Genomic DNA, 8,564 nt, shown 5'->3' with positions numbered 1-8,564 from the left:
AATTAGAATGTCATCTGAAATGGAAGAAATTGCAGGCTTCCAGGGAGAAGTCAGGAAAATGGAACTAAGTGAGCTTTTCACCCAAGAGCTGGTGAGGTTTGGTGGCTGCCTTTTCTGAGATTCTTAACATTGTGTGCCTAAGATACATGAATAAATGTATACCACAAATACAAGGTTAAATCAATTGAGGTTTAAATTTGAAAACAAAGAAAAACCAAAGTCACCATAGGGCTGCTCACCCATTAGAGTGAGCCAACAAGTGGTGGTTTAACTTGAGGGCCATCACAGACAAGGGGAGGAGTTGAGAAGAGAGTGCTTGGTATCCTTCACCATTGAATCCACATTGTGGGCACCACTCTACGTTACAGATCAGTTGTCCGGCTGCCTGAGCTAGCCAACCCCCATAATGGAAAGAAAAATACTCATGTGGATTTAGTGTTTCTCATAGCCTAAATGGCTTATCATCATTTTTACTGATTTATGTAATTTTACATCCACATTAGGTTTGACCAATTCAAATTTGGACATGATCTAACATGAACTAAATAGTTGCATTTTGAAGCATTATTTGTGTGGAATTTTTATGTTGTGCTCACATTGGAAACTCCAGGCATATGTAGCTCACATAAAAATGAAAAAAAGGTCAGAATGAAAAATACTGAAAGGTTTTACAATGCTGATGATATGAATCATGATTTGGAGATGCCGGTGTTGGACTGGGGTGTACAAAGTTAAAAATCACACAACACCAGGTTATAGTCCAACAGGTTTAATTGGAAGCACACCAGCTTTCGGAGCGACGCTCCTTCATCAGGTGACTATCACCTGATGAAAGAGCATCGCTCCGAAAGCTAGTGTGCTTCCAATTAAACCTATTGGACTATAACCTGGTGTCGTGTGATTTTTAACTTTGATGATATGAATGAATATGATTAGTAATTATTCACAAACATACACATAATCGACATAATCCATTCCACTTTGGTGAAGGTAACAGTCTTGATTTTACCTTATTCTGAAAGACAACAGTACCAGCTTTACATGAAACATATTTGTACAATAAATTAGTAATTTTTTGTATTTGATAACTAATTATGTGAAAGTGCCATTGACCATAGTGTATGTGAAAGTATTATAAAGCACAAACAAAATGTTGTTTTCTGGTTAGGTTTGACAAGATACATTTTGTTCCTTAAGCACTTTCAATCATTTGGTGAATATGAATACACATAAAACTTTTCTTCCTTTCTTACTGCTGACTTACAGCTATACTAGTCTTTCAAAACAAGTGCATTTATGTGGCCTTTTCAAGGTCAACTAGGTATGGGCAATAAATGCTGGCCTAGCCAGCGAAGTCCACATTCCCATAAGTGAATAACAAAAAGGCAAATCTAAGCACATTTGTTTTCACAACCACACCTCCTTCCAAAAAAATCCACCATTGTAAAAGTCATTGTCAGGAGAAGCAGTTCAAGTTCAGTGTAGAGTGAGACAAAATGTCATGCACTTTGTAAGTTTTTTACTGTGATCTATATATATATATATATATATATATATATAATATATATATTAATATATATATATAATATATATTATGTATGCATATATAATATATGTCTATATATATTTAGATTGTTTTACAGAGAGAAGCTTGTTATTTTTAAATAGAGATGTTAAAGTATGTTGTGGTTTATTGTGCTGCTATATTTCATAGCACAAGCTTTGTTTCTTAATGGAAAGGTTTAAAAAAAAGTAAAGTATTTATGATGAGTAAAAACCCTTTTATCTATTTATTCCTATTAAATCAGCAGCATAAGAAATTGGGAAACACTCCAGTTGGCTAGACAGCTTCTGTGGAGAGAGAAACAGTTAATGATTGAGGCTACTTTATTTTCCTAATCATCCTGTTCATAGATGTTATTACATACCTTAGGAGCATATGTGACGTAAAACTGGGTCTCCTGGCTCAGAGGGAGAGACACGACTGCTGTACCACAAGATCCCTTCGAGACCGAGGCTAATAATGTTCCATTGACAATTGTTGTAACCTGATCTAAATTAGCAATATCACTTTCTGTAAATGCTAAAGAGTTAAAGTCATTAACCCAATTATTGGGTGAGAAGAAATTGTAAAACTGACTCATCAGTGATTCATTTACTTTAACTGCCATTAGCAGTGGCTCCAGTGGCTATTTTTTAAGTAAGCGAGTCAGCAATATGATTCCCCGAAGAGATAATTTTAACCTTCATAGGTAGCATTACTGTGATAGCGGTGTAAGTATGGATTTTACTGGTAATCTTTTCTGGCCTTGGACAGGTTTTAATTAGTTTCTCTCTAGACATCTCAAGAAGAGCAATTTTTACCTTAAAAGTTTAATACTTCTTCCCTCGCTGTAAATGCTGCAAGACCTGCTGAGTATTTCCAGCACCTTCTGTTTTCACTTTTGTTTTGAAGAGCAACTTTGTGTTTATGAAATTTTGTTGCATTTGGCATCGTCTTTTCCTTCCAGTTTGGTAGCAATGCTTGGGGAATGTTATTCAATTAAACATAAATTAGGAGCAGAATTAATCCATTCTGCTTTGTCTTTCAATTTGATCACTTTTGATTTAATTATGCTTTGAATTACATGTTTCAAATAACGCTTGATAACCATACACTTTAATCAAGTCACCCCTTAATCTTCTAAATTTTAGTTGAAACAAGCCCATCCTATACAACCTATCCTCATAAGACAACTTATTCCAATTTTCAATTTAGTAAATCTCCTCTGAATTATCTCCAGTGCAAACCACAACATCCTAACTTTTATGTTCAATTCCTCTTATAAGAAGGGTAAGATTCCTTTAGCCTTCTTAATTACATCCTGTACCTGCTTGCTAACTTAAGCTTGTGACTTAAGCACTAGGACACATAGATTCTTCTGTATCTTGGAACTTTACAATTAATGAGTCTAACACCTTCCTCATGGCAGACGCCTATGGTTTCCTGTTTTCTGCCTCCCTTCCTTCTTGAATAGAAGAGTTATATTTGCTACTTTCCAGTCAGATGGAAGCTTCCCAAAAGCTAGCACATTTTGGAAAGTTAACACCAAAGCATCTATTATCTTGTTAGTCACCTTTTTCAAAACCATAGGATGACGTCCATCAAAACCCAGGGCCTTGTCAGCTTCATCTGTTGTTCAGTAACATTTTCCTGTTGATCATAATTTCACCAGATCAGTGGTAGTAAATCTGCTTCACGCATGTATCAAGAGAGCAACTTCACTTCAAACTGTTAGCTTGATACGTGGAAATTATTATTTGTCATCTCTACTTCTTACATGATCATTTATTTCTATATTGTAGATGTAGTACCACTGCTGAACTGATAATAGTGAACAAATATAAATCTACTCAGTATACTATTTGTATGTTACCCACTTTTTAAGCAAATTAGAAGGGGATATTCCAGTAGTATGTAAATAGAAAATAATAATTTTGTCCAATTATATGTAAATTAAACCTGGCTATGCTCCTATTTTAATTTCATATATTTGTTGATGCAGCAATTTATTTGCTGTAGAATTAGCTATGAAATATGCATGTAATGTCTATTCTTAACAGTTTCCAGAAAACTGTGTTTTTTCCATTGCAATTTATTGGGAAGTATATGGGTGCTTAAGCTAGGACAAATGTTCGGCACAACATCGTGGGCCGAAGGGCCTGTTCTGTGCTGTATTGTTCTATGTTCTAATGCTGATCAAATGTTCCTATTAATTGACAAGCTCAGCATATCAAGGTCAGAAATATTTAGCTATATAATGAAGGGACTAACTGCATTTAAATCAAACCTCTCTTAAATTAAATCTTGAAAGATAATTTTCTTTCCACAATGACCCATCTGCAAGTATGAATGATTAACACAAATCGTGCTAATATATAGAGGATATATCACAACAAAATATATGGATTGGTGAGTTGATAATATATAAACCAGATACCACTGATGATACGGGTGTTTATTGGGAAAATTAATCCTAAGTGAGCATATAGCTGATTTTGTGAGACATTAAGGCATATCTTTTGGGCTGTGAGCAGATACAAAAGAGAAATGTGTGGTGGGAAATATACGTGTGCAGAATGATTAGTACAGATGCAGCCAGACTTGCAGGTCAGTGTTTTTTAAGCTGGTGAGCTCTCAGCATTGGTTACATCCTTGTACCCGAACCAGACAGAGAGATGGCAGGAAATTAGACAAAGCATTTCTTTGAGGACTGCTGACAAAGAATGATGGGGACATTTAAGGAAGTGTTGTTACTTAAAGATAAGTGATTATGTATAGGACAAAAGTTGTGTTAACTTGTAAATAAGTCAGAAGTGGTTTAATGATACGTTTAGCTGTTCCAAATGGTTCTCAGTAAAGAACAAGCCTGCTAATTATCAATGGCTGGGACACAAATCTGGAACTGGAAATTGGGCTTCTAGATCAGTAGGGCAGTACATCACTTCACCCTTGCTGACAAAATAAAGATAGGAATGAATGAAATACATTTTGCCACTGTAGATCAACAACCCCAGAGGTTGTTAAGGAGCATACTTGAAGGAGGAGATGGGGATCACACTCAATCCTGAATACTGGACACAAAAGTCCTGGAATATGGAATAGGCTGCCACGGCTAGATATACAAACTGTGCCAAGGCTGTATATAGCATTATATCTCATTAATTTATAACTATGGGTAATTAGGGAGAACATATTACAATTGAACATGGCAACAGATTTTGCACATTTAACAATTTGCATTTGTTAATTCAATTTACAACATTTCTGCTTGCACAATAAAACCTCACTTTTTATAGTAGAATCTCTACAGTGTGGCAACCGGCTATTTGGCCCAACAAGTCCACACCAATCCTCTGAAGAGTAACCCACCCAGACCCATTCCCCTATCCTATTGTTCTACATTTCCCCTGACTAATGCACCTAACCTACACATCCCTAAACACTATGGGCAACTTAGCTTGGCTAATTCACCTAACCTGCATATATTTGGACTATTGGAGGAAATCGGAGTACTTGGAGGAAACCCACACAGACGTGACAGAATGTGCAAACTCCACACAGACAGTTGCCCAAGGCTGGAATTAAACCCGGATCCCTTGCGCTGTGAGGCAGCAATGCTGACACTGAGCCACCATGCCACCCCACTTAAAACAAACAAGATCTCAACTGGTGGATGGCTGTGAAATTACAAGTTTTTAAATGTCTTGGAGCATGATATCTATGGCATCTTTGTTTATGAGAGTATTGATGAGAATTAAGGCACAAACCTCCTCAAGCTACCCAGTTCTTAAATCTTGCCTTTTTTCCAATGATTCTCATGTAATATTTTTCTGATGTAAGTTGTGTATTGGAGAGAACATCGTAATATTGTTAAGCCTAAAAGAGTAAACTGCCAGTTTTTGTAAGTGGAAGTATAGCTACACATTTATCCTCAGAAAGTAGGAATAAAATGTAATGAAAGAGCAAATGTTGATTTTAAAAGGAAAAATGAATCTTGCTGGTTGTCATCAAGAATTGATTGATTACTCTGAAGCAATCCTTGAATTCATAAGGTGCCTTACACAATCTCTGGGTGTACCACGGTGCTTTGTGACCCATGATGTACTTTTTAAGTGTAGGCACTGTTACAGTGTACTTTGGGCAAGACAATAACATCATCAACTATTTCTGTTGCTGTTCAGCATAGAGGAGATAAAGTAGTTGGTTCACTACTGAACCACATTTTTCCATGCATCCATGGACATAAAGCCAGCTGATAGTGCCGATGATGACACAACCAGCCTAGAACGAGACAAAGGTAAATCACCATCCAGGACAAAGAAGTCTGATCGATCATTTCCCCACCATCATCTTCAACATTCACTCCCCATCAATCGCTTCAACACTGGCATTCAGTAGCAGCGGTGTGCACTATCTGTAAAATGCATTGCAGCAATTTGTCAAGCCTCATTGGACAGCATTGTCCACACCAATGATCTCTATAATCTAGATGGACATTGAAAGCCTACACATTAGAAACACCACCTCATGCAAGTTGCCACCATACACCATCCTGAGTTGGAACAATGTTGCCATTTCATGTTGTGGAACAAAATCCTGGAACTCCCTAAAAGTACTTTGGATCAGGCAATCAGAGATGGACAACAATTATTAGTCTTGCTAACAATGCTCACAATGCAGAAGAAGAAAATAACAGTTGAGTACACTAATGTCAGCAGCCATAACAGTTGAAAGGATCCTTGTGTGACACACAACACAAAACTGCATCCCTGGTAACATTGATACAATTGCTCTGGCCAGTTGACCTGTCCATTTCTTTTGGCTATTTAGAGAGTAATGAGAGTGATCACAGTACTTTTTCGGATGGATTTTGTTTTATTTTCTTCTCCTCCTCCTATCCGCCAAAAATGTATTTTTTTTCCAACATGATTCCCTTTCCTAGAAATCTTGAACTCCCATTTTTGCTCCAGAAACCATAAATATAACATTGTTACAAATCTGAATCTGCTGTAAAATCAACTTTGATTGAGTGCTAACAGTCATTCCCACAGACAGTCTGACTGTCTTGCTTTTATCAGGCTACCTTCTAACTGCTTAAAAGATAGCAGGACATCAAAATCCTATTGTGATTTGAAAAGGATATGTGTGCCTTTTGTAATATTTTTTCAGTCATTTTACAAGTGAAGCAAATTAACACTCGACATGAAAAGGCTTAGCTGAATTGTTAAGTAAGGTGAATATATACTGTGGTAATAATCAGATTTGCCAGACCCAATCGATACAGTTTATCTCTATAAAATGATATGAAAAAATTAGCACATTTTGTAACATATGCTTTACTTAAGCAGGCAAACGTCTCTGCATTCTGTCCCAACAACTCCTAGCCCTCTGGATTCCTGGCTTCTGCAAACCTCTGCTGTTTAGCTGTCTATGTAGTGTTCCACCTTCAAAGCCAGGAGAGTTTTTAGATGTCAAACATTCTTTATTTTCAATTGCACGCAATCAAAAAGAGATCAAATTCTTCCCAACATAATGAGTATAAAATGCTTATTTATAGTCTATAAGGAAATAATCTCAAGGTTGGTTCATGTTTAAATAACCTATTATCTCAATATTTTTATTTCATTGAGAGTAATACAATATTTTAAAACACTGAGGGTGGAATCTTATGGGGATTTGAGTGATGTGGCCCATGGGCAAGAGTTTTCGCAGAATCAAATGAGAAGCATGGTGAGACTGAACTTGACATCAGGAGCATCTCACTCTGGATTCTATGTCAGTTTTTCTCAGTGTCTAGCTTGCTGAATATTAATCCAGCAAGTTGCGCCTGTGCCATCAACAAGTCCTTTAACAAGCAATAATGTTTCTCAATTGACTTGTCTGGAGCAAATAGAACATTCAACATAAAATACTAAAGTGCAGTACAGGCTCTTCAGCCCTCGATGTTGCACCGACCTGTGAAACCAGACTGAAGCCCATCTAATCTACACTATTCCATTATAATCCATGTATTTATGCAATGACCATTAAAATGCCCTTAAAGTTAGCGAGTCTACTATTCCACGCCCTTACTACTCTCTGAGTAAAGAACCTACCTCTGACATCTGCCCTTTATCTATTACCCCTCAATTTAAAGCTATGTCCCTTCATGTTAGCCATCACCATCCAAGGAAAAAGGCTGTCACTGTTCACCCTAACTAATCCTCTGATCATCCTAAATGTCTCTATTAAGTCTCCTCTTAACCTTTTACTCTCTAACGAAAACAGCCCCAAGTCCCTCAGCCTTTCCCCATAAGACCTTCCCTCCATACCAGTCTCCCTCCATACCAGTCAACATCCTGCACCCTTTCCAGTGCTTCCACATCCTTCCTATAATGCGGCGACCAGAAATGTACACAATACTCCAAGAGCAGCCGCACCAGAATTTTTTACAGCTGCAACATGACCTCATAGCTCTGAAACTCAATCCCTCTACCATTAAAAGCTAATACACTGTACATCTTCTTAACAATCCTATCAACCTGGATGGCAACTTTCAGGGATCTATGCACATAGTCACCAAGATCTCTCTGCTCATCCACACTATAAGAATCTTACTATTAGCCCAGTACTCTATATTCCTGCTACTCCTTCCAAAGTGAATCACCTCACACTTCTTTTGCATTAAATTCCATTTGCCACCTCTCGGCCCAGTTCTGCAGCTTGTGTATGCCTCTCTGTAACCTGCAACATCCTTCTGCACTGTCTACAACTCTACCGACTTTAGTGTCATCGCAAATTTATGACCCATTTTTCTACGCCCTCATCTAGGTCATTTATAAAAATGACAAACAGCAGTGGCCCCAAAACAGATCCATGTGGTACACCATGAGTAACTGCACTCCAGAATGAACATTTCCTATCAACTACCACCCTCTGTCTTCTTTCAGTTAGCCAGTTTCTGATCCAAACTGCTGAATCACCTTCAATCCCATGCCTCCATATTTTCTGCAATAGCCTACCGTGGGAACCTTATCAAACA

This window comes from Chiloscyllium plagiosum, chromosome 9 (assembly GCF_004010195.1).
Source record: "Chiloscyllium plagiosum isolate BGI_BamShark_2017 chromosome 9, ASM401019v2, whole genome shotgun sequence".
In the NCBI taxonomy this organism is placed as follows: domain Eukaryota; kingdom Metazoa; phylum Chordata; class Chondrichthyes; order Orectolobiformes; family Hemiscylliidae; genus Chiloscyllium; species Chiloscyllium plagiosum.
The sequence above is the reverse complement of the archived record's forward strand: the minus strand, read 5'-3'. Positions refer to the sequence as shown.